The 27,643-nt window shown below is 41.4% G+C and overlaps 1 long non-coding RNA gene across 1 annotated transcript in view; it reads left to right on the top strand.

Moving 5' to 3' along the window:
- The first annotated feature begins 8 nt into the window (after nt 1-8).
- Nucleotides 9-27,643, top strand: part of LOC124075619 (uncharacterized) — a 31,608-nt gene continuing 3,973 nt past the window's right edge. The window contains exon 1 of the long non-coding RNA XR_006846116.2: nt 9-27,352. This is a non-coding gene — a long non-coding RNA (uncharacterized LOC124075619). The remainder of the gene's footprint in view (nt 27,353-27,643) is intronic.

Below are 27,643 nucleotides of genomic sequence, written 5' to 3'. Positions count from 1 at the left end.
CTGGGAGACAGGACTAACTTCACATGGGGAAGACATGGTATATTGGCTTCCTGCGGCTGTTCTAGCAATGACTACAAACATTATTTTACAGTTCTGTAGGTTAGAAGTTCAAAGTGGGTCTCACTGTATGTCAAGGACTGTCTTCTGCTAGAGTCCTCAGGTTAAATCTTTTTCTGCCTGTTCCAACTTCTAGAAGCTGCCTGCATTCCTTGACCTGTGGCCCCCATTACGTCAACTTCTTCCACCCTTACATCTTGGGCTCTGGCCATCCCACTTCCTTATAAAGATCTTTGTGATTAGATACGGTGGTTTACACCTGTAAGTACCCATGAGTGTGCTTGGATTTTAGATAAGGTGGTTCACACCTATAACCCCAGCAGCTCAAGGGAGCTGAGACAGGAGGATCTTGAGTTTGAGGTCAGCCTCCCTCAGCAACCTATCGAGGGTCTAAGTAACTTAGTGAGACCCTGTCTCAAAATAAAAATAAAATGGGCTGAGGATGTGGCTCAGTGATTAAACACCCCTGAGTTCAAACCTTGGTATCCTCCCCCCACCAAAAAAACCCTTCATGATTATTTTAAACCCATCTGGATAATCCAAAATAATCTTTGTATCTCAAGATTCTTATCACATCTGCAATGTCCCATTTGCTATATGATACTCAGGTTCTGAATATTGGGATGTGGATATCTTTGGGGGCCTTTATTCTGTCTGCCACATGTGGCAAGATAGGTGGTATCTTAGTCCATATGCAGTAGGTAGCCCTTGCCCATTGAAGTCCATGAGCATGTCTCATCTCACAAACAAAAACTGCTTTGCAAAAAGTACTCTTTGCTTTATTTGGTTAATCTTTTTCTCCCAATTTGATCCCAGATGAAATAAACCAAGGAACTACAGACTTAGTTTATGTCAAATGGCACTATTTACCAGTAGTATTTGGTTATCTTTAATTAAAATGAAGGATAGGTAGGATCTTGTTTTGCTTTTACACATTTGCACAGGTAGTCAATGCATGGAGGAGAGATATGTGCGTCTTGAACAATGAAATATAATGTGCACATTTCTGGGTTTCATATATCATGACATAGAGGATGATCTTTGGGGGTTAAAAAAAAAGTTCTCCCAAATTATGACTGACATACTCTGGACCAGTATTTCTTATCCAGAGATGATTTTGCCCCCAGGAGACATTTGGCAGTGTCTAGAGACACTTTTGGTTGTCACAACAAGGGGATGCTACTGGTGTCTAATGGATAGATACCAAGGATGTGGCTAAAATCCTGTAATGCACAGGAAAGCTCCCATGACAAAAAGTTATCCGGTCTAAACACCAGTAGTGACGAGGCTAAGAAACCTGGTGAGCACTGTGAATTAAAGTGGCAATTTTAATGACAGGCAGTTGTAATGGTGGCCCTGCAAAACTAGGTTTTAGGCCCATTTTAGAGAAGCCATGGGCCAGGGGACTAGAGAGGGATTTAATAGGGAATTTCATGAAGTTAAATAGCTGGGACTGGGGCTAAGTTCTCAGCATATCCCAAGTTGAATGGAGGCTGTGCATCTGTGTAGGAGAGGCCAGAGCAGGCTGCAGCCTCCCACATGTCCTTGGATAGTGAAACTGACACATGTGGCAAAAGAAATGAGGACCCAGAAGAAATTAAAAGCTGGGGCAGACCTGAAAACAGTCCAGTTTTGAAGGTGTCTCCAGCCCCCACACAGGTCCTTCTGCAGAGAATGGAAGCCTTAATAGCTAAAGTGTTTGAACACAATCTTTTACTAATAATTGACTGAAAGCTATAGTTAGCAGATGAGAAAAAAAAAAAAATTCTGGGCAGAGAGATCAGCAACTGCCCAATGTAGAGGAGACAGGAGTCACAGAATTAGTTCAGGAAAAATATTAAGCAACCAACATGATAACAGTCCTGGGGTAAGAGGTCACACAAACTTTCCAGGTCAGAGGCCCCAAAATAAACCTCAATAAATTAGAGAGGACTGGATTCATACAAAGTATGCCCTCTGACCACATAGAAATACCTACCAGGAAGAAATCTCCAAATATTTGGAAATTAAGTAATATGCTTTGAAGCCCATGGATCAAAAAATACATCACAATAGATATGTAGAAAGTTTGAACTCAATGAAAAGAAAAATGTATTAGGTGCAATGTTTACAGGGAAATGTATAGTTGTATTTATTTTTGCCATTCTGAGAAGTGAACCCAGAGGCAGTTGACCACTTGAGCTACCTCCCCAGCCCTTTTTTATATTTTATTTTGAGACAGGGCTGAACTGATGTCAAATTTGTGATCCTTTGGTCTCAGCCTCTTGAGTTACTGGGATTACAATGGTATGCCACTGTACCCAATAGGAAATGTGTAGTTTTAAATGCCTATGTCAGAAAAGAAGAAAGATCTCAATCAATAACCTAATTCTCCAACCCAAGAATCTAATCTATACCCAAACAACAGTGAAAACCAATGAAACCAAACCAAAAGTTAGTTCTTTTTTTTTTAATTTGGTTGTTCAAAACATTACAAAGCTCATGACATATCATCTTTCATACATTTGATTCAAGTGAGTTATGAACTCCCATTTTTACCCCAAATACAAATTGCAGAATCACATCAGTTACACATTCACATTTTTGCATAATGCCATATTTGTGACTGTTGTATTCTGCTGCCTTTCCTATCCCCTACTATCCCCCCTCCCCTCCCCTCCCATCTTCCCTCTCTACCTCATCTGTTGTTGTTCAGTTCTCTCCCTTGTTTTTTTTTTATTCCCCCCCCTTTCCCCTCACAACCTCTTATATGTGATTTCGTATAACATCGAGGGTTTCCTTCCGTTTCCATGCAATTTCCCTTCTCTCTCCCTTTCCCTCCCACCACTTGTCTCTGTTTAATGTTAATCTTTTCCTCATGCTCTTCCTCCCTGCTCAGTTCTTAGTTGCTCTTCTTAAATCAAAGAAGACATTTGGCATTTGTTTTTTAAGGATTGGCTAGCTTCACTTAGCATAATCTGCTCTAATGCCATCCATTTCCCTGCAAATTCCATGATTTTGTCATTTTTTAGTGCTGCGTAATACTCCATTGTGTATAAATGCCACATTTTTGATATACATTCATCTATTGAAGGGCATCTAAGTTGGTTCCACAGTCTAGCTATTGTGAATTGTGCTGCTATGATCATTGATGTGACAGTATCCCTATCGTACGCTCTTTTAAGGTCTTCAGGGAATAGTCCGAGAAGGACGATAGCTGGGTCAAATGGTGGTTCCATTCCCAGCTTTCCCAGGAATCTCCATACTGCTTTCCATATTGGCTGCACCAATTTGCAGTCCCACTAGCAATGTATAAGTGTGCCCTTTTCCCCACATCTTCGCCAGCACTTATTGTTGTTTGACTTCATAATGCCTGCCAATCTTACTGGAGTGAGATGGTATCTTAGGGTGGTTTTGATTTGCATTTCTCTGACTGCTAGAGATGGTGAGCATTTTTTCATGTACTTATTGATTGATTGTATGTCCTCCTTTGAGAAGTGTCTGTTCAGGTCCTTGGCCCATTTGTTGATTGCGTTATTTGTTATTGTTTAATTTTTTGAGTTCTTTGTATATTCTGGAAATTAGGGCTCTATCTGAAGTGTGAGGAGTAAAGATTTGTTCCCAGGATGTAGGCTCCCTATTTACTTCTCTTATTGTTTCTCTTGCTGAGAAAAAACTTTTTAGTTTAAATAAGTCCCATTTGTTTATTCTTGTTATTAACTCTTGGGCTATGGGCGTCCTATTAAGGAATTTGGAGCCCGACCCCACAATATGTAGATCGGAGCCAACTTTTTCTTCTATCAGGTGCAGAGTCTCTGATTTGATATCAAGCTCTTTGATCCATTTTGAGTTAACTTTTGTGCATGGCGAGAGAAAGGGGTTCAGCTTCATTTTGTTGCATATGGATTTCCAGTTTTCCCAGCACCATTTGTTGAAGATGCTATCCTTCCTCCATTGCATGCATTTAGCCCCTTTATCAAATATAAGAAAGTTGTAATTTTGTGGATTGGTCTCTGTGTCCTCTATTCTGTACCATTGGTCCACCTGCCTGTTTTGGTACCAGTACCATGCTGTTTTTGTTACTATTGCTCTGTAGTACAGTTTGAAATCTAGTATCGCTATACCTCCAGATTCACACTTCCTGCTTAGAATTGCTTTTGCTATTCTGGGTCTTTTCTTTTTCCATATGAATTTCATGATTGCTTTCTCTATTTCTACAAGAAATGCTGTTGGGATTTTGATTGGCATCGCATTAAACCTGTAGAGAACTTTGGGTAATATCGCCATTTTGATGATGTTAGTTCTGCCTATCCATGAACAGGGTACATTTTTCCATCTTCTAAGATCTTCTTCTATCTCTCTCTTTAGGGTTCTGTAGTTTTCATTGTATAAATCTTTCACCTCTTTTGTTAGGTTGATTCCCAAGTATTTTTTTTTTTTTTGAGGATATTGTGAATGGAGTGGTTTTCCTCATTTCCATTTCAGAAGTTTTGTTGCTGATATACAGGAATGCCTTTGATTTATGCGTGTTGATTTTATATCCTGCCACTTTGCTGAATTCATTTATTAACTCTAGCAGTTTCTTTGTAGACCCTTTTGGGTCTGTTAGATATATTATCATATCATCCGCAAATAGTGATAATTTAAGTTCTTCTTTTCCTATTTTTATGCCTTTAATTTCTTTTGTCTGTCTAATTGCTCTGGCTAGTATTTCAAGAACTAAATTGAATAGAAGTGGTGAGAGAGGGCATCCCTGTCTTGTTCCAGATTTTAGAGGGAATGCCTTCAGTTTTTCTCCATTTAGAATGATGCTAGCCTGAGGCTTAGCATACATAGCTTTTACAATGTTGAGGTAAGTTCCTGTTATCCCTAGTTTTTCTAGTGTTTTGAACATAAAGGGATGCTGTACTTTGTCGAATGCTTTTTCTGCATCTATCGAGATGATCATAATGATTCTTATCTTTAAGTCTATTGATGTGGTGAATAACATTTATTGATTTCCGTATATTGAACCAGCCTTGCATCCCAGGGATGAATCCTACTTGATCATGGTGCACAATTTTTTTGATATGCTTTTGTATTCGATTCGCCAGGATTTTATTGAGAATTTTTGCATCCAAGTTCATTAGAGATATTGGTCTGTAGTTTTCTTTCTTTGAAGTGTCTTTGTCTGGTTTCGGGATCAGGGTGATGTTGGCCTCATAGAATGAATTTGGAAGAGCTCCTTCTTTTTCTATTTCTTGAAATAGCTTGAAAAGTATTGGTATTAATTCTTCTTTGAAGGTTTTGTAAAACTCTGCTGTATACCCATCCTGTCCAGGGCTTTTCTTGGTTGGTAGTCTTTTGATGGCTTCTTCTATTTCTTCCTTTGTTATTGGTCTGTTTAAATTATGTGTGTCTTCCTGACTCAATCTGGGCAGATCATATGACTTAAGAAATTTATCGATATCTTCATTATCTTCTATTTTATTGGAATATAGGGTTTCAAAATACTTTCTAATTATCTTCTGTATTTCTGTAGTGTCTGTTGTGATATTGCCTTTTTTCATCCTGTATGTTAGTAATTTGAGTTCTTTCTCTTCTTCTCTTCGTTAGCATGGCTAAGGGTCTGTGGATCTTATTTATTTTTTCAAAGAACCAACTTTTAGTTTTATCAATTTTTTCAATGTTTTTTTTTTTTTGTTTCAATTTCGTTGATTTCCGCTCTGATTTTAATTATTTCTTGTCTTCTACTACATTTGCTGTTGTTTTGCTCTTCCTTTTTTAGGGTTTTAAGATGTAGTGTGAGTTCATTTATTTGTTGGTTTTTTCTTTTTTGGGGGGATGAAGTCCAGGAAATGAATTTCCCTCTTAAAACTGCTTTCATTGTGTCCCGTAGATTCCGGTATGTTGTGTCTGTATTGTCGTTTATCTCTAAGAATTTTATTATTTCCTCCTTTATGTCTTCTGTAACCCATTGATCATTCAGTAACATATTGTTCATTTTCCAGGTGATGCAGGATTTTTCCTTCCTTCTTTTATCATTGATTTCCAGATTCATTCCATTATGATCAGATATGGTGCATGGTATTATGTCCACACCTTTATATTTACTGATAGTTGCCCTATGGCAACTAATTGGTCTATCTTTGAGTAGGATCCATGTGCTGCTGAGAAGAACGTGTATCCACTTGATGATGTTTGATACATTCTATATATGTCGGTTAAGTCTAGGTTATTGATTGCGTTATTGAGTTCTATAGTTTCTTTATTCAGCTTTAGTCTAGAGGATCTGTCTAATGGCGAGAGTGGTGTGTTGAAGTAACCCATAATTATTGTGTTGTGGTCTATTTGACTCTTGAACTTGAGGAGAGTTTGTTTTATGAACACTGCAGCACCATTGTTTGGTGTATACAAATTGTCTTGTTGGTGGATGGTTCCTTTTAACAGTATATAGTGTCCTTCTTTATCCCTTTTGATTAACTTAGGTTTGAAGTTGATTTTATTCAATATGAGTATGGCCACTCCTGCTTGCTTCCGAGGGCCATGTGAGTGGTATGATTTTTCCCAACCTTTCACCTTCAGCCTGTGTATGTCTTTTCCTATCATATGAGTCTCCTGAAGGCAGCATATTGTTGGATTTGTTTTTTTAATCCAGGTTACTAGCCTATGTCTCTTGATTGGTGAGTTTAAGCCATTAACATTTAAGGTTACAATTGAAATATGGTTTATACTTCCAGTCATGTTTATTTATTTATTTATTTTAGTTTGGCTAGTTTTTCCTCTTTGGTTATTTTTCTCCCTGTTTACTGAGATACCTCCCACTGTTAGTTTTGGGCGCTATTTTTCAATTCCTCTTCTTGTAGTATTTTGCTCAAAATGCTTTGCAGTGCTGGTTTTCTGGCTGCGAATTCTTTTAGCTTTTGTTTATCGTGAAAGATTTTAACTTCATTGTCAAATCTGAAGCTTAATTTTGCTGGATACAGTATTCTTGGTTGGAATCCATTATTTTTCCGCGTTTGAAATACATTGTTCCAGGATCTTCTTGCTTTCAAAGTCTGTGATGATAAATCAGTCGTTAACCTAATTGGTTTACCCCTGAATGTAATCTGCCTCCTTTCTCTCGTAGCTTTTAATATTCTCTCCTTGTTCTGTATGTTGGCTATCTTCATAATTATATGTCTTGGAATTGGTCTATTACGGTTTTGAATGTTTGGGGTCCTGTAGGCTTCCATGATTTGGCAATCCATTCCATCGTTCATCTCTGGGAAGTTTTCTAGGATTATTTCATTTAATAGGTTGTCCATTCCTTTGGTTTAAACCTCTATACCTTTTTCTATCCCAGTGACTCTCAAGTTTGGTTTTTTTATGATATCCCATAACTCTTGGATAGATTGCTCGTGAGATTTAAGCATCCTTTCTGTGTTGACTATATTCTTTTCAAGTTGATAAACTTTGTCTTCATTATCTGATGTTCTGATTCCTACTTGACCTAGTCTATTTGTAATATTCTCGTTAGAGTTTTTAATTTGGTTTATGGTTTCCTGCATTTCTAGGATTACTGTCTGGTTTTTTTTTTTTTTTTGAAATCTCTATCTCCTGGTAAAGCTCGTTCTTTGCAGTTTGAATTTGTTTGTTTAATTCGTTTTCAAAATATACTTTCATTGCTTGGACTTGCTGTCTCATGTCTTCTCTAATATTCCGTTCCATCTGAGTTATGTATGCCTTGAGTTCTTTCCTTGTCCATGTTTCTGATGCTTTTAGTTCCTCCTGTAGATTTAAGTTGTCCTGCATTGTTTGTAATCCTTTTTTCCTTTGTTTTTTCATGTTGTTCACGTTACTTTCCAGCTCTGTTTGACTGCTGTGTAACTGCTTTCTCCTATTAATTTGTTTTGGTTTTGTATATCTCTGTTGTCTCTCCTTTGTGGTGGGAAATTATGCCTAGAAATGTTGGGCTTTATTGTACTTTAAAGCTGATTCATTCAATTCATAAAAGGCTTCCAGGTTCTGTATGCATATAGTGATTTGTTGTTTGTTCTTAGGACTTTATGTTTAGGTTAGGTGCTATGATGGTATGAAGGTTAGTATGTCTTGGCTACTTTAGAAGATTGCTCTACTGAAGGTGGATACTAACAGGCAATTGGGTCAGGGTGTTGGTAGTAGCTAGGTATTTAGGAGCCCTATAGACAGCCTCGAAACATTCACCTATTTGCATTTAGACAATTACACGTAATGGAAGACGTAATGCTTGGGATGAAAGTTGGGGGGTAGGGGAATGAAGGTGCTCTTAAAAAGAAAGAAGGAGAGAGAGATAGAGGAGAATGAAAAGAACAATAAAACTTGAAACGGGAAAGAAAGAAAGAAGGAAAAGGGGAGAAAGGAACAGAGAGAGAAGAGGAAAAAAAAATTGAAGTCTTAGAGATCCATTTTCTTCTCTTCCAGTAGGCGGAGCTGTGCCCTCCGAGCGGAGCTTCTGCCCTCTGCGTGCTGATAGCAATCCCTGTAAGGCGGCTCCTGGAAGACTCTCAGTCTTGTCAGTCCAGAGCCGTTTCACTTCTCCGGCCCTTCCCCCCCCCTTCCTCCTGTCAGCCAGCCAGCCAGGTCCTGTTCACCAGAAGCGGTTCCCCAGAGATCTAGTTACACTTGCAGCCCCACCGCGCGTCCCATTTAAGCCCCAGTGCTGTGGTAAACTGGCGGCTAAGACCTTGGTAATCTCCGCTGGTGATATGGGAGGTTGGGGGTCGGGAATCCCCTCTGCTTCCCTACAGACACGCCCCCGGAGAGATCCCTGAGGTTTCCTGGCTGCTTGTATCTGGCTGGGGTGGGAGTCACACACCTGCTAAAGTGGATTCCGCTGGGAATGAATTCCGTCAGCCGAACTTCGATGACGTCACCTCTCTGCTATGGCGGGCCCCAGGCTCCTTGCCGGAGTGTCCGAAGGGAGGGGTGGGACTGGTCCGTCCCCTGTTGGCCTGAGCTCCCGGCTCGCTATTTCATGAAGGTTTGGCTAAAGACCTCTTCCTGCCAAGCTGCGTCTCGGAGTCTAGCCACCCAGTCACGGTGGCTGCGGGCTGGCGGGCGGGCAGGCGCACCACGGCGCGCGGACAGCGGCTGGCGGATCTGGACCTCTGCGTCTTGTGGCAGGGATTCACTCGTCTGGGCAAACTGTTATTTCCAAAAATCCTAGTAACTCACGGCCGGTCTCTCTTCAGTGGAATTTTGCTAGGAGATTCTCCGCAAGTAGAATCTAAGCGTTATCTATGCGTCTTTCAGACCCCATCACTGAGGGGGTATTGAAAGCGCTGCCTCTCCGCCCGCCGCCATGTTGGATCCTTCCAAAAGTTAGTTCTTTTGGTTTGGTTTCATTGATATATATATATATATATATGATGATCGACGGACTCAATACCTTTTATTTCTCTTTTTTTAATGTGGTTCTGAGGATCGAACCCAGTGCCTCACATATGCTAGGCAAGTACTCTACCACTGAGTTATAACCCCAGCCTCCAAAAGTTAGTTTTTTGATAAGATCCATAAAATTGAAAAACAGCGAGGATTTGACCTTAGTAACATAAGACCAAGAAAACAAAAAGTAGGACACAAATTACCAAAATTAAGAATGAAAGAGAGGATGTCACTACTGATCCTAAAGAAAAGCATTGGAATATTAGGAGCAACTTTATGCCGAAGAAGTTGTCAATTTGGTTTAAATGAATATGTTCTTAGAAAGACATTATTAAACTAATTCAAATAGAGAAACAAAATCCAAATAGATTTACAATAAATAAGTAGATTGAATTACTAAATTAACCAGGAAAATGCCAACTGGAAGAGGCAAAAGCAACAGTGTTGACGGATCCCAATCAGTGGAGGAGCCATCAGTAAAGGGATCACCCTGGTCCTGCTGCACCCAGGAACCTTTGGTCACAGGGTCCAATTGTCTTGCATGAGACTCATTCATTTGGGTTAGATACCTATTTGCAGGACAGGCACTATATAGGCTATGTTTTCCTGCACGGGTGGGAATTCCTGGACTAGCAGCAGCACCTGGTAACCTGTTAAAAATGCAGAGTCTCAGACCTCACCTTTAACCTACTGATTTAGACTCTGCCAGGTGAAGCCCAGCTATCTGTGACCCCAGTCCTCCAGGGGATTTAGGTTAAAGCTCCAGAACCACTGCTTCCCACAGAGGAGCTGGTTGGAATGTGCCTGTCTCTGAAAGCAGAGCCTTTGATGTAGGAGGACATGAAGTAGCTCATTGTGGGATTGGGGCAATCAGGCCTCAATCTTGTGGGGATGCTGGAAGGTCCCAGGCTTACAGAATGAACCTGGACAGTGGAAGCTGAGTGCCAGGGAGGAAGGACCATTAATGAGCCATGCTTTTTATCTAAGCCAGTCTCCAGGAGAATCCCAGAAGCCAGGGAGGAGTTAGTGAAAAGGGAACAAAGTGGGCAGGAAAGATGTTTGCTGTGCAGGGAGTGGCAGCTCTGGGTCAAATGGCTAGTGCAGCTGGTTTGGAAGGTCTAACTGCCAGCTCCCAGGGATAGCCCTGACTCCCACATGTTGGGCCATTCCCTGACCCAGGCCCTTAATTCAGCAGATTCCAGCATTCCAGGGTTCACCAAGAGAGGACTTCTGTGTAGATTATGTCCCAGAAAGCTAGACCGCTTTGCTTGTGCAGCATCTGTAGCTCCCAGAGTGGATACAGACCATGATGCTGAGCCCCATGGGAATCTGAGATCCCATGTAAAGAGGTGTTATGAAGCTACCCTCCAGCCTCTGGGAAGGGGTGGATTCCTGAACCAGGAAGAGGCCAGAGGTGGAGTGCAGGGCAGCCTTCCAGCCTGGGCCCAGACAGAGGAGACCAGGAGTCAAGATGGACGTGAGGAGATGGCATTCATGGTTGCTGACAACGAGCAAATGATATCTGGGACTGGGAGAAGGGTTGAGACTATCCCACATAAGCCACCCATTCCATCTGGGACATCAAGGCAGGCTAACCTTGCAACTGAAATCAGTGTGATACGAAAATCAAATGAGTAACTGGATTTTAAAGAAGTGACTGTGGGGCCTGGGTTTGTGACTCAGCGATAGAGCGCTTGCCTAGCATGTGTGTCACCGGATTTGAGCCTCAGCACCACATAAAGTTACAAAAAAAGAACAATCATTAAAATGAAAAAAAAAAAAAAAGTGAATTTGGCCTTAAGTAGACCAAAAAAGCTCCTGGTAAGGAAAAAAATTTTTCAATGGAACCATTTGTGAAAAAAGAATCACCTGAGCTGGGGTTATGGCTCAGTGATGGAGCACTTGCCTCGCATGTGTGAGGCCCTGGGTTTGGTCTTCAGCACCACATAAAAATGATAAAATAAAGGCATTGTGTCTATCTACAACTAAAAAATGATTTTTTAAAAAAGGATCACCTTATAAATTATTTTCATTATCATTATTATTTGCAGTGCTGGGCATGGAACTCAGGGCCTTTTGCATACTAGGCAAGCACTCTACATATATATCCCCAGCCCTATAAATTGATAGTCTAAGTATAGATTTTTCTGAATACTTTGTTTAAAGGGTTTACAGACACAGATGGCTTTCAGAAGGCCGGCAGATGCCTATATAAGTGACATGGGCCACACCTAAGGCAGAAGATAATCCAGCTCTTGCAACTGTGGTGGAGAGTCTTTTGCCCTTTAGGGGTGCTATCACTCAGCTTAGACCAACTGTAATGCATAGGAGCCTGATACCTGACAAGGCAAGCACCAGAGGTGACCCAACTAGAAGCCCATAACACTAGTTTTGGTCCCAACCCTGCTTTCAATACCTAAGGTATGAATGACATGTTCCATCTTTCAAGACAATACAGAAATTCAGATTATAATGTAAAATCTCTCCGTTTTTAAGTAATGCTTTAATTCTGACATCTGTGAATGGATATCTCTCTCAGTGGACTGACTGTCGGCCTCTGTGTGTGATCCTTGCTATCAGTCAAGCAGGGACTGGGTCTGGTGGGCCTGGGTCCCTTGGGTGACAGAAATAGGTTTTGGGATGACAGCTTGCACCCTCCTGTGGCACATTTAGGCAGTCAGGTGGAGGATGAGGGCAGGCATGCCATTAGGGGATTCATAGGTAATGTGGCCACCTTGCAGGCCTGGATGGAGAGATCCATCAGGCAGAACAAGCCTGGGCCTAAGATAACACGAGACAGCACCCTGCCCACCAACGCCCCAGACACCAGGAGATGCCCAGATGCTGGATTGATAGTGCTCCTCTGCTTAGGAACAAACATGGCTTTGAAGGGCAGATTTGCAACAATAACAAGAAAAGGATGTTTTTGTTTGGCCTGCCAGGAAAACGCTACCCAGTTCTGGAACTCCCCACAGGCTACAACCTGCATGGTTTGTCTTTTCAGATAAACTCCTCTGTGCATGTGGCATGGCCAGGGAGGAAAGGAGAATAAGCCAAGAGTCAAGACAACCTGAGTTCTGGTCTTGTGCCTGCCTTGAGTTTTCTTTTTTTCTTTTTTCTTTTTATATTTATTTTTTAGTTTTTTAGGCAGACACAATATCTTTATTTTACACATATGTGGTGCTGAGGTTCGAACCCAGGGCCTCATGCATACTAGGTGAGCACTCTACCACTGAGCCATAATCCCAGCCCTCTGCCATGGATTTTCTGTGGACGTCTGAACTACTTCTCTCATTCTTGGGGCTTGGTTTGCTCATCTGTAAATGGGGGACAGAGGTTGGAATAGATAGTGTCTCTAGGCCATTCCAGCCTTTGCCTTCTGACCTCAGGCTGACTCCACACATGGAAGGCACTAGACAAAGGCCCCAAACCTGTCAAGCCTTGAGTACCATGCACACGCCCTAAGGGTTTGTTCAGTCTCTCACTTCTCCAATGACTTGGTCACTTCCCAGTGCCCACTCAATGCCAGGCCCATTCTGGGATTCAGCAGGAAGGCCAAGGTCTTCATCCTGGGTGTTTACAGCCTAATGGGGAGATGGACCAGCAAGGACAGATACATCTCCAGCTAAGGTCCCCTGCTGGGCCCTGGGTTGGTGAACTACTTATCCTGGGAAGGGGGCTTCTGAGCTTGGTGAGCTGCCGTCAAACTGTTACCCACCCTGTATTCTTTCACATACCCATGAGGAAGCTCCAATCTCATAGGCCCACCACTTAATGAACATCATGAGCATGCTGGGAATGGCCAGGGAGCAGAAGGGGAACCAGTCCTGTAGGCACTGGCTGCATCAGCGAAGAAACAGAGGCACCAGAGCTGACAGTTGTTTTTCTCGCTTGCCCTGATATCTGCTGTGATATCCCCGTGCTTCCCATTTCTGCATTCACAGGCCCAGGCATGAAACATCTTACACAAGAGGTGTAGGTTTTGTTAGGGCTAGTGTTGGGGTGAGCAGAGGAGGAGGCAGGGTAAGGTATCAGGCTCACTGGCTGGCACCAGAGGTGACCCAACTGGAAGCCCAGAGCACTAGTTTTGGTCCCCACCCTTCTCTCAACACCTTGGGATCTTGGTCAACTAACTACCTGCCCTTTGAGGCTGTTCCCTCATCTGAAAACTGCAGGAAGTAAGGACCCAGCAGAAGTCATAAAGTAGAATGGGCTGCCCACACTTAGGACCCGGGCACTGCCTTTCTGAGGCCCCAGTGTTCCTGAAATGCCTAGCAGAGGGTGCCCTCCTCATGGCAGAGTTGGCTCTCTGGAGGCAGAAAAATACAGGCTGGTTGGGGATGCAAGGCCAGGACTGGTGTATGGGGCAAATTGCCTGACTTCTGTGTCTCAATCTCCTTTATATAAAATGAGAATCAGGTGCTATAGGGGATATTCTCAGGAGATCAGGAATGAAGTTGGAGAAGTAAAGGGAAAGGAGGGGATCCCGAAGGGACATGAGACCAGCATAAGACAGGGCCTTCACCTCCTCCAACAAGGCTCCCTAGACCATCTGCCTGTTGAACATCCCTGTTCTATAGCAGAAACAGTATCCTGAGGACCCTCTCGGCCTCCTAGAGCTGGGGTGGCCCTACTTACCTGCCCATGTCTTCTGGTGTGGATTCTTGAGAACAGTGTAGAGAAAAAAAGATGGCCTATGTGAAATGGGATGTGGTGTTGGTGTAAACAGAGGCCCTGGGAAGTAGGGGAACAGGACTGGGGCCATGTAGACTTGGCCTCTTGCCCTGCTGGGGCTCTTGTTGTAGGGGATAAGTGGCTTTCTGCTGAGCCAGCAGAAGGTGGGAGGGAATGCAGGCATGGCTTCTCAGTACCCTGTCCTGGAATCAGCCTCCCCAAGCCATAGGGCCCTCTGCCACTGTTTCTTCACCTAGGCAGCCATGACTTCAGTATCCCGAGACTGCCCTCCTGGGCCTTCCACTTGACAACCTTTCATGGTGGGCTAGGGCAGGGGAGGAGAGTGATTTTCCTCCTACCACATTGGGCCCTGAACTGAGGTGCCATGGGTCATTCTCAGAACCTGAGGGACTAGCAGACCTCCCGAATTCCCCATGACCCCCTACTTCTAGAGATGGCATAGGGAGACTTGGATGGTGACTGACCTGCCCTGACCAGGGTGGAGAGCTGCCCCCTGGCCAGGTCCCTTCAGCACACTAACACACAGGTTCAGCATAGAAACCATGGCATAGTTGGCCATGCCATTGACGGTTATTACACCACTGAGGACTTGCACTCAGAGGATCCCCTGACATAAATGAAAACTGGCCTTGCTAAGGTGTAAGGTGGGTCTGAAGGAGTGTGTAAAATATCAGGCCTCATTTGGGGATTGGAAGAGACCGGGACAAATAGCTTCCCCCTGGCCCTGTCCCAGAGACCAGGACATGGCAGGGCAGGGCAGGTTGGAAATCATCCCTTGAAGTGGCTGGTTCATAGATGGCAGAGAGGGAGGAAAACACCCCTTGGCACCAGCTCTGCTGGAAAAGGGCATTGTGCTGGAGGAGGAGGCTGTCTCTGTAGCCAAGGACATGTATCTGATCGTGCAAACGTTTGCCTGCAGACTGGTGAAGAAAAGCCACTTATATAAAATAAAATAAAAATTTTTTTCTTTAAATAAATTATAACACCCCAAAATACCAAACATTCATAGACATTCCTTCCTAGGACATAGGTACCTAAGTTTGGACAATTACTTCACTAAAGTATATTCAGGACCCACTCTTGGAGGGCTGAGGCCCATGTGGCCACATGGGCCTGTGCTGGCCCTGCCTATGAGGGCGTTCAGGGCATCCACTTGGTTACAAAGGAGGTAAGATTGTTCTCTGAGAGAGAGCATTCTCTGGCACCTCTGTGTACAGGCAAGGCATCTAGCAGCCAACCCTGGTTCCTCTCAGCTTAGGAAAGTGACCCAGAGCCAGTTCTCAGAAATACTCACCAGAGTCCAAATCTAAAGATCATGCCTACTCCAGGGTCTGATTCTGGTTTCCAGAAACAGCTTCAGAGGGAGTAGCCTTAGACTAAGGGCATAACAGGAACTGAGCAGTGCTGGCCAAGGGCAGCCTCTGCCAAGCAGATTCAAGACCCTATGGAGGTAGCAAGTCCTTTGCTGGGGAGGACAGAAGGCAGGCATATATGTCAACACGTGGTACATCCATAGAAGCCTGTCCAGGGCCTCACCTTCCTGTCACCTTTCTTTCCCTAGCTTTTTCTTCTTTTCAATATAGTATGGGGTTAAGAGTACAGAGCTGGGACTAGACTGCCTGGCTTCAAATCCTGGCTTTGCCTCTTACGAACTGTGTGGGCAAATTATTTAACATTTCTGAGCTTTGGTTTCCTCATATGTAATTACAGTATTATCCTGTAAATGTGTATATCTAGTGTAAATATCTATCTATCTAGATATCACAATGTGCTTACAAAACAGTATGGTAAATTCTAAGTGTTAGGCAAAAATTGTGTAAATGTTGTTAGTCATTATTATTATTGGCAGTTAAATTATATAGCATCATTTTATGGAAGGGCCTTGTTTTGTTCAATAAGAGAGATGCTAACCGAGATACGGTTATAGAATGTTTCCTTCTGACCTGGCCCCCTGGTCCTATTTGACAAGGTGTTCTCACCATGGCCTGAAGAGCCCAAATATGGTTTATAGGGATGACTCAGAGAAGAAAGAGCAGCCCTTTCCAGTGGGTTGTGTGATACAGAAAAACCATAGATGCAAAAATTCTCTATAAAAGTCTGGCAAATCGAATACAAAAACATATCAAAAAGATAGTGCACCATGATCATGTGGGGTTTATCCCAGGCATGCAAGGCTGGTTCAACATATGGAAATTAATAAATGTGATTCATCACATCCAATAGGCTTTAAGATAAGAATCATATGATCATCTCAATAGATGTAGAAAAAGCATTTGACAAAATACAGCACACCTTCATGTTCAAAACACTAGAAAAACTAGGGATAACAGGAACATATCTCAACATCATAAAGGCTATCTATGCTAAGCCCCAGGCCAACATCATTCTAAATGGAGAAAAATTGAAGGCATTCTCTAAAAACTGGAACAAGACAGAGATACCCTCTTTCACCACATCTATTTAACACAGTTCTTGAAATACTGGACAGAGCAATTAGACAAGACGAAAGAAATTAAAGGGATATGCATAGGAAAAGAACTCAAATTAGCACTATTTGCTGACGATATGATTCTATACCTAGAAGACCCAAAAAGTTCCACCAGAAAACTTCTAGAACTAGTAAATGAATTCAGCAAAGTAGCAGGATATAAAATCAACACCCATAAATCAAAGGCATTTATGTATATCAGTGACAAATCCTCAGAAAGCAAAATGAGGAAAACTACCCCATTTAAAATATAGCCTCAAAAAAAGTTGGGAATCAACTTAACAAAAGAGGTGAAAGATCTATACAATGAAAACTATAGAGTCTTAAAGAAAGAAATCAAAGAATACCTTAGAAGATGGAAAGATCTACCTTGCTCTTGGATAGGCAGAATTAATATTATTAAAATGACCATACTACCAAAAGAACTATCAGATTTAATGTAATTCCAATCAAAATCCCAATGAAATTCCTCATAGAAATAGAAAAAGAGTCATGAAATTCATCTGGAAAAATAAAGAGACCCAGAATAGCTAAAGCAATCCTTAGCAGGAAGAGTAAAGAAGGTGACATCACTACATCAGACAATAGTAAAACTACAGAGCAATAGTAACAAAAACAGCAGATATTCGCACCAAAACAGATTGGTAGACCCATGGTACAGTACAGAATAGAGGACACAGAGTCTAACCCACAAAATTACAATTATTTTATATTAGACAGAGGTGCCAAAAATATACATTGGAGGAAAGATAGCCTCTTCAACAAATGGTGCTGGGAAAACTGGAAATCCATATGCAACAAAATGAAATTAAACCCCTATCTCTCACCATGCACAAAACTCAACTCAAAGTGGATCAAGGACCTAGGAGTTAAACTAGAGACCCTGTGTCTAATAGATTTTTATGTAATCTTGTAGATTAAAAATGTAAACTTATCCAAGACAGATATTACAAAGAATGGGATTTCAAATACAAAGTTATTCAATATATATGACAAAAGATTAATATATTATTGAGCAAAAATGGAGCAAGAATTATAATAATTAGAAAAATAAACCACTAAAATCAGAAAAGGATATGGATCACTCACAGAAGAAAAATAAATGACCAATAAACACATGAAAAAATGTTCAGCCTTATTAGCAGTAAATATATGTTAAAACAGTTTATCTCTAATTGAAAAAGATTTTTATTAGCAACACTCTATGCTAATGAGGTTTTTGCTAGTGAGGATAAACATCAGTACAATTTGGTATTTATGAATTAAAATCCACTGATCAGCAGTTCCACTTCCAATAATGCATCTTTAGGAAATCATTACAGAAGAGGTGGGGTTATGGCCTCATATGTGTGAGGCCCTGGATTTGATCCTCAGCACCACATAAAAATAAATAGATAAAATAAATGTATATAAAAAAGAAAGAAATACAGAAGGAAATTTTTACAAATAACTAGAAAGATTTTTCACATGTTTTTCAGTGCTGGGAATTGAACCCAGAGCCTTGCACATGCTACATTAACCACTGAGCTACATCCCCAGTCCTCACAGACCTGTTTATAATAGTGAACATTATAAATACGAACTGAGATTTAAGATGGTGGAGTAGTTGCTCCATGCCTCAGGATCTAAGCAGCAGGAGGAGTGAAGGGGTGAAAGAGGGATTTCATGAAATCTCAATATTGAACAATCTGAGTGTCTTACAGACTCAGAAATTTGGGTACATTAAACAAAGGAGAAAGAAAACATTGGAGCCAAGCTAGTTTTAACAGCAGCTGCAGCAATGCTAGCTCACTGGTTCACCACATAGGGAGGGAGAACACAGAGAGAAACACAATGGATAGATGTAGTATGGAAAAACCTGAGTCCAGAAAAGCAGACTGAACTTAGCTGATACAGACAGAGTCTGCACTGTGCACTGGTGCTTAAAAAGTGCTGTTATCCAATTGACAGGGAGAGCTGAGGTGGAAGCCATCTTGAGGTGGACACACTGCAGTTGATGCTACAGGAGCTGGAGGATCATAGCAAACACTGCCATGCTATCCTGGCAAGCACCTGCCATATGGCCTAGGGCTTGGCATGAAGTGTTCCGAGTCCTGAAAGAAAATAACTGTCAACCAAGATTGCTATATCCAGCAAAGCTATCCTTCATTATTAAAAGACAAATAAAAACCTTTCAAGATAAGCAGAAACTAAAAGATTTCATGACCACTAAACCAACACTACACACATCGCTTCTCGGCCTTTTGGCTAAGATCAAGTGTAAACCAACACTACAGAAGAAATAAAAAACAAACCCCACAGTTAGCAAATGAAAAAAAGAAATCTTATTTGAAGAGTGAGTAACTAAGCAAATGAGAAACAGGACAAAATTAAACATGATAAATAAATCAAAATGGCAGAAATTAATAAACATCTCTCTAAAATAACATTGAATGTAAATGGTGTCAACTCTTCAATTAAAAGACATACACTGTTAGAATGGATTGAAAAACAAGACCAAATTTTATATTGTTTGCAAGAGACACACTTTATAGGCAAAGAAAGCCACAGGCTCAGAGTGAAAGATGGAGATTGACATCCCTTATGAATGGAGCCTGAAAACAAGCAGGAGTAGCTACTCTCATATCTCACAAAGGAGATTTTAAACCAAAATTAATCAGAAGAGACAAAGAAGGTCACTTTATACTGGTAAAGGGTACAATACAATAAGAATATATAACAATAATAAATATTTATGCCCAAACATGGGTATTACAACTTACATTAAAAAAAAAAAAAACAACAGTTCTGGAATTGAAACCTTGGATAGACCCCAGTACAATAATACTGGATAATTTCAACATGTCTCTTACCATTAGATAGGTCATCCAGACATAAACTCAGTAAGACTCTTTGAACATGAAAAATATATCAAATGAATTAACAGACATCTATAGAATATTTCATCCAATGACACCTGAATACATTTCTTCTCTGCAGCTCATGGAACCATCTCCAAAAAAGGTCACATTTTAAGCCACAAAGCAATCTTAGCAAATACAAAATTTGATATAATTCTTTGTGTCTTATCAGATCATGATAGAATGAAATTAGAAATCAATGTAACAAAGACCTACAAAAACTATATAAACGTGGAGATTTAACAATACTCTTTTGAATGATGAATGAGTGATAGAAGAAATCAAGGGAGAGATTAAAAAATTCTTAGACTCAAATGAGTATAGTGGCACAACATACCAGAACCTCTGGGACACTATGAAGGTGGTTCTAAGAGGAAGGTTTATACTCTGAGTGCCTACATAAGAAAATCAGAAAGGTCCCCAAAAAACAACCTAATGATGCATCTCAAGGCCCTTGAAAAAGAACAAACCAATTCCAAAACCAGTAGAAGGAAGGAAATAAGTAAGATCAGAGCCAAAATCAATGAACTCGAGAATTAAAAAAATACAAAGGATCAATGAATCAAAGAGTTGGTTCTTTGAAAAAGACAAACAAGACTGATAAGCCCTTAGCAAACTAACTAAAAGAAAAAAGAGAAGTCCCAAATTAATAGAATTAGATTTGAAAAAGGAGAAATCACCACAGACATCTCAGAAATCCAGCAGATCATTAGGGGCTATTTTGAAAACTTAGACTCCATTAAATTGGAAAACCTCCAAGAAATAGATACATTTCTAGACAAATACCGTCTGTTAAAACTGCATCAAGAGGACAAAGAAAACCTAAACAGAACAATAACTACTAATGAGATTGAAGCAGTAATAAAAAACCTTTCAACAAAGAAAAGCCCGGGGCCAGATGGATTATCAACTGAATTCTACTAGACCTTTAAAGGAGTCATGCCAGTATTCCTCGTTATTTCACGGAATATAAAGGGACGGAGCACTTCCAAATTCATTCTATAAGGCCAGTATCTCACTCATGCCAAAATCAAATAAGGACACATCAAGGAAAGAAAACTACAGACCAGTATCCCTGATGAACATAGATGCAAAAATACTTATTAAAAGCAGGGTCAGGGGCTGGGGTTATAGTTCAGTGGTTGAGCTCTTGCCTCGATTGCATGCATGAGGTACTAGCTTTGATCCTTAGCACCACATATAAATAGATAGATAGATAGATAAATCAAAGATATTGTGTTCATCTACAACTAAAAAAATTATAAAAAAATTCAGATGGGGTGGTACATGCCTGAAACCCTAACAACTCAGGAGGTTGAGCAGAAGATTGAGGCCAGTCTCAGCAATTTAGCAAAGTCATAAACAACTTATTGAGACCCTGTCTCAAAAAAAAAAAAAAATTTTAAAGGAGGGGGTTGGGTAGGTGGCTCAGTGGTAAAGTGCCCCTGAGTTCAATCCCTGGTAACAAACAAAACAAAAAAAGAACTTCATAAAATGTTAGTAAATTATGTTCAACAATATATTAAGCAGATTGTACACCACAATAAGTCGATTTCATTCCAGAGATACAAGGAATGAAACCTTGATTCACAAATCAATAAATGTTAATTCGTCACATAACTAGAATTAAGGACAAAGATCACTCAGTCTTCTTAACAGATGCAGAGAAGGCCTTTCAGCACCCCATTCATGATGAAAGCAGCAAAGAAACTAGGGATAGAAGAGATCTGTGTCAAGATCATAAAGGCTGTAAGTGAAAAACAAAAGCCAATTTCCTCATAGTAAATGGGGAAAATCTGAAAGCATTTCCTTTACAATCTGGGGCAAGAGAAGGATGTCCACTCTCACCACTTCTATTTAATATAGTGCTAGAAATTCTAACCAGAGCATTTCTGCAAAAGAAGTGTTATGGTTTAGTTATGTGGTGACCCCCAAAAGCTCATGTATGAGACCATGCAAGAATGTTTAGAGGTAAAATGATTGGATTATGAGCATCTTAACCTAATCAAGTGAACTGATCCCCTGATAGGGACTAACTGAATGATAACTGTAGGTAAGTAGGGTGTGGCTGGAGGAGGTGGGTCATTGGGGCATGATTTTCTGGTGTCTGTGTTGTCTGTAGTGAGAAAAGTCTCTCTCTCTCTCTCTCTCTCTCTCTCTCTCTCTCTCTCTCTCTCTCTCTCCTTTCTGGTGCCACGTCCCGAGCTGCTTTCCTCTGCCACACTCTTTTGCCATGATGTTCTGCCTCACCAAGGGCCCAGAGCAATGGAACCAGCTACATACACAGACTAAGACCTCTAAAACCCTGAGAGCCAAATAAACCTTTCCTCCTCTATAATTGTTTTAACCAGGTCTTTTGGTTGCAATAGTGAAAAGTTGATAAAAACAATAAGGAAATAAAATGGATAAAAAAAGGAAAGAAAGAATTCAAATTATCACTGTAAAAAACTGCTAGAGCTCATGAACAAATTCAGCAGAGTGAATAGGAGATTCAAAATCAATATACAAAACTCAATAGCTTTCCTATGTACCAACAATAAATCTGCTGAGAAAGAAATCAGGAAAATAATTCCATTCACAATAGCCTAAAAAAATATCTAGAAATAAATCTAACCAAGGAGGTGAAAGGTCTCTACAATGAAAACTAGGGAATAGTGAAGAAAGAAATTGAGGAAGACCTCAGAAGATGGCAAGATCTCCCATATTCATGGATAAGCAGAATTAACATTGTTAAAATGGCCATACTACCAAAAGCAATATACAGATACAATGCAATCCCTCATCAAAGTAACAATGGCATTCTTCACAGAACTAGAGGGGAAAAAAAAGTCTTAAAATTAATTTGGAAGAATAAAAGACCCAGAGTATCCAAAGCAATTCCAAGCTTAAAAAAGAAATGCTGAAAGGCATCACAATACCTGACTTTAAATTATACTACAGAGAAAAAACTGGATGGCACTGGCATAAAAACAGGCAATAGACCAATGGTACATGTTATGGTTTGGATGTCAGGTGTTCACCAAAAGCTCATGTGTGAGATGATGCAAGAAGGCTTAGAAGTGAAATTGTTAGGTTATGAAAGTCTTATCCCAATCAGTGAATTAATCCCCTGTTGGGATTAACTGAGTGCGTAGGGTGTGGGTGGAGGAGGTGGGTCATTGGGGGCATGCCTTTGGGGTATATATTTGGTGAGCTGAGCCTAGTCTCTCTCTACTTTCTATCATGTGGACGGAAGCCCTCTGCCACACTCTTCTGCCATAATGTTACCTCCTGTCCCAAGAAATGGAGCCAGCTGTGTATGGACTGAGACCTCTAAAACCATCAACCCTCAAATAAACTTTTCCTCCTCCAAAATTGTTCTAGTCAGGTCTTTTAGTCATACCAATGAAAGAGCTGACTTTAAACAGTATAGCACTGAAGACCAGAGACAAAGCCACACATTTACACATGACTGTCTGATTCTTGACAAATGTGTCAACAACACATTCTGGGGGAAATGACACCTTTTAAACAAATGGTGCTTAGAAAACTGGTTATCCATACATATCCCACCCTGCACAGAAATTGGCTCGAAATTGATCAAAGACCTAGGAATTAGACCATGAATTATACCTAGAAGAAAATGTAGGATCAATACTCCAGCCGACAGGCACAGGCAATGACTTTCTCAATAAGAACCCTGAAGCTCAGGAAATGATGTCAAGAGTGAATACATGAAGTGGTATTGAATTAAAAAGCTTCTTGGGCTAGGATTGTGGATCAGTGGTAGAGTGCTTGCCTAGCACGTGTGAGGCCCTGGGTTTGATCCTCAGCACCACATAAAGTAAAATAAAGACATTGTGTTCACCTAAAAAATAAATAAATATTTTTTAAAAACCTAAAAAATAAATATTTAAAAAAGCTTCTGCACAGCAAAGGAAAGAATTAGGAATGTGAAGGGAGACCCCCAGAATGGCAGAAAATCTTTGCTAGCTACTCCTTTGACAGAGGGTTACTATCTAGAATAATGAATTAAAAATATCTACACCCAAAATATCAAATAACACAATTAATAAATGGACACATGAATTAAACAGACACTCCTCAAAAGAATAAACACAAATGGCTGATATATATATGAAAAGATGTTCAACGTCATTAACCATTAGGGATATGCAAATCAAAACTACATTGAGTTTTTATTTTACAATAGTTAGAATGGCAGTTGTCAAGAATACAGATAATAATAAATGCTAGAAAGGATGTGGCGGAAAAAGAACACTTTTACACTGTTACTGGAATTGTAAATTAGTCTAACCACTATGCCAATCAGTATGGAGGTTAGACATGGAACCACTATATGACCCAGCTATAACACTCCTCCATATTTATCCTGAAGAATTTAAGTCATCACACTGTAGAGATATATACATGCTCATGTTTATTGTGGCACATTTTACAAAAGCCAAGTTGTATAATCAGCCTACGTGTCCATCAGTGGTTGAATGGATAAAGAAAATGTGGTATATATACACAATGAAATTTAATTCAGCCACAAAAAAATGAAATTTGTCATTTGCAGGTAAATGGATAAATCTAGAGATCATCATGTTAAGCAAAATAAGTCAAACTCAGAAGGTCAAGGGGCATATGTGTTCTCTCATATGCAGAAGCTAGAAAGGAAAAAGGAAAAGAAAGGTGGGTGTAGATTTCATGAAAGTCAAAGGGAGATCAGTAGAGGAAAGGGACCAAAGGGCTGGGAGTAGGGGAGAGAGTGGGGAACAACGTGCTGGGGAGTGATATTGGCCAAATTATATTGTGTACATGTGTGAATATGTAACAACAATCCCCGTGTATGCACAACTCTAATGCACCAATAAAAATGTGTAAAAATAAATTAATAAGTAGTGACTGGTTAATAATTTGTGGCACAACCATGAGATGCTAGGTGACCTTTAAAATTGATGTTGTGGAAGGCTATTTAATCATATCAAGAGACTAATGACCAATTTTATCTATCTATCTATTTATTTATTTATTTATTTGGTACTGGGATTTGAACCCAGAGGGGCTTTACCATTTTACCACATCCCCAGCCCTCTTATTTTGAGACAGGGTCTCACTAAGTTGCTTAAGGCCTCACTAAATTGCTGAGGCTGGCCTCCAACTTGTGATCTTCCTGCCTCAGCCTCCTGAGTTGCTTGGATTACAGATGTGCACCACCATGCTAGGCTCTAATGACCTATTTTAAAGGGAAAAAGCAGATTATAATACAGTATACACTGATAGACGTCACTTCAATACATGTTTGTTTTAATAGAATTCTGAAAATACATAGTAACCTAACTTATCTCTGGGTGGTAGGAATATAGATAATTCATAACTTTTCTGCCCTATGTTTTCCATAATAATTTTTTTTTTCAAATCACAATCACAAAACAACCAAATGAAGTGTACATATAAAATGAACAAGGCATCCCCATGAGAGGGCATTTCTAAATTTAATAATAAGGTCTGTAATTCTTCAAAATTTGGTTTAGTGTGTTTTCTCCTCTTTTGGAATAATGGGGCATGGCACAATTTATTTTTTCAAAATCATTTATGAAACTCTAGCATCTGGACACAAACGCATATCAAATGCAGATCCTAAGCTATTTCTCCCCTTTCCTTCTAAATTGAAATTGGCTGTCTCTCTGCCCCCTGGTGGTCGGAGCTGGAGTGGCATACTGTGCAGGAGGATCCCTCTGAGTATGAACCCTGGAACCCTGCAGAGGTCCCGCCTGATCTGTTGCCAAGAAAGGCACGGGTTCTGGTGGGTGGGCTTTCTTTGGGCTCCCATCCAGAATCTGGGTTTCCCAGGACCTTTTGGGTCTGGGGCAAGCCAGGGATTCCCAGTAGGAGCCACACAGAATCTGGACATGGCCTGCCTGAAGAGCATCAGGATGTCCTAGGAATCAAGAAAGAGTACACAGGGGCTGTGGGTTGTGGTTCAGTGGTAGAGCACTTGCCTAGCAAGTGTGAGGCACTGGGTTTGACTCTCAGCACTGTACATAAATAATGAATAAAATAAAAGTCCACTGATGTCTAATACACACACACACACTTTTTTTTTTCAAAGAAAGAGTGCACAGCAAGAAAAGCATCAGAATGGCTGCAAGAGCATGCCTCTCTGTAGGATGGCCACCGTGGGCTTCTTATAGGGACAGCTGTGCAAAAGAGCTGTCCCCTGGATGCTCAGACATTCCAGTGCCTTGGTGAGTAGAGCTCTGTGAAACAGTCCAGTGGTGTGAGCCAGAGCCAGCACGTAACGGCATCAGTAGATGCCTCCATAGGGGGCCTGTGGCACCCTCCCTTTGCAGCCTGCTTGTAGAATATAGTTGCAGCTATTTCCTGAGCCCTAGCTCCGGGGCATGCCTTGGCCAACCTCTTTTCACTATGGTTTCCACTGTTTTTCAAAAGCACCCATGGAGGAAGGCATTATTCATTCTGAGTATGGCCAAGGCACATGCTTGTCATGTCATTCTGCTGGTAAATTGCAGCTAGGAACCAGCCCAGTCTCCAGGTCCGCTGGCAAGCCAGGAGCCCCAGGGAGAGCGCCCTCTAGTGGCCCAGTGTATTGCGGAGCAGCATCTGTAGGCCACTGCAGCCACATCCCACCAACGTCCTCTGGGGCCTCTGACATGCACCCGCAAGGCATGCAGACAGCTGAACATGGGGGTGAGGAGAGGAGTGAGTCAAGGTTGGGGTCCCAATTGTTTTTCATTGGAGGTCAGGGAAATCTGTGAACATATCCTCATGTCACAAAGAGGGAAGACATTTTATTGCCATTGTGATTATTATCATAGGACACAAAAGGAGAGAAATACAGTTGGAACCCCTGGCACCCTAACTACAGGGTAATTGTTAGCATTTATTACTTCACTCCTTCGATGACTTTTCTGTGTTCCTCTCGTCTTTGGCTGGCTCTCCGCTGGTCAGCCGGCTTCTTTTGAAAGTTTGGCCCAAATCTTCCCTCATCCCCCCGGGTGGTTCTGAGCCCCAGTGTCTGTTATGTGAAGCCGGCTGCTTCCAGGTGGCGGAGCACATGGGTAAGCGGTCACCCTCTTGGCCTTCCATTGCTTAGCTCCTGTCACAGGACTGTGTATCTTGCACTCAGAAGCCATGCTGTGCAGAGAGGGGTGTGTGACGATGGGGAGGTATCAGGGGCCCCAGTTATGGGGACTCGGGCAGGATAGTAAAAAGTAAACATGAATCCACTCACTCCCCCCGTTCTTACCAAGATGGATGGTGTTTAATGCAAATGACCCACCATCTGCTCGGTATTCTTTGGGGTCAAAGCTTTTCAGAGTGCTGACCCACAAGGTCAGTTCATCTTCTCAAGGGCATATCTTTGTCTGAGCATCTTCAAAATCCGTTCCCACAATATTCCCCAGGATTGTTATGATAGAAGTTTCTGCACTCTAACATTTATTTCTTCATGACCAAATTCTTCTCTCCCACACATCCAAAATTTCAAAACCCAGATTGGCCGGTTCAACCAGGCGAGTATCAACTTACTGCTGCAGTGCAGGAGCTGCTGCCCACCCCTCCCCACTGCCATCGAAGGTGGCACAGTGGGAACTGCTTCCTCGAGGTGTGGGTTTCAGGGCTCTCTAGTCCTCCAGATCTCCCAGGGAATGACTTTCCAGTGGTGTGATGCCTCTCTTTCCCAACAAAGGCCCTGTATTTATTGTGGTGCTAGCAAATTTAGCTTGGCCTGCACAGCAATCAGTAGGCTCATCCACCCTCTGGGTTTGCTTTTCTGGAATTCATCCCTTGGAAGCCAAAATGAGGTTTTTAAAGACAGACCTGAGCATCGTCCTGTAACCAGGTAAGAACTTTGAGATTTCAGCCTCTGCCTCTTCTCTGTCCAACAACCATGTCTCAGATACCACACACTGGAGACTGATCAGCAGCTCATCTCTTTCAAACAGGGGCTAATGTTCCCCTAGATGATGAAAGCCAGTCCCTGTGACATCTACAACCTCTCCCCTTCCAGATGATAATGTGTTCCCACCCCACCCCACTATTTCCCTTGGGGTACCTGGCCTATGATTTCCTCCCTAACACCAATTTCTGTGTCAGTAATGGCTCTTTGATGGAAACGGTAGAAACTAACTTG

Source organism: Marmota monax, unplaced genomic scaffold (genome assembly GCF_021218885.2).
Source record: "Marmota monax isolate L192 unplaced genomic scaffold, Marmota_monax_Labrador192_F-V1.1 WCK01_AAM20220418_F8-fsc01324, whole genome shotgun sequence".
Lineage (NCBI taxonomy): Eukaryota > Metazoa > Chordata > Mammalia > Rodentia > Sciuridae > Marmota > Marmota monax.
Note: the sequence above shows the minus strand (reverse complement) of the source record. Positions and strands in the feature narration are given on the sequence as shown.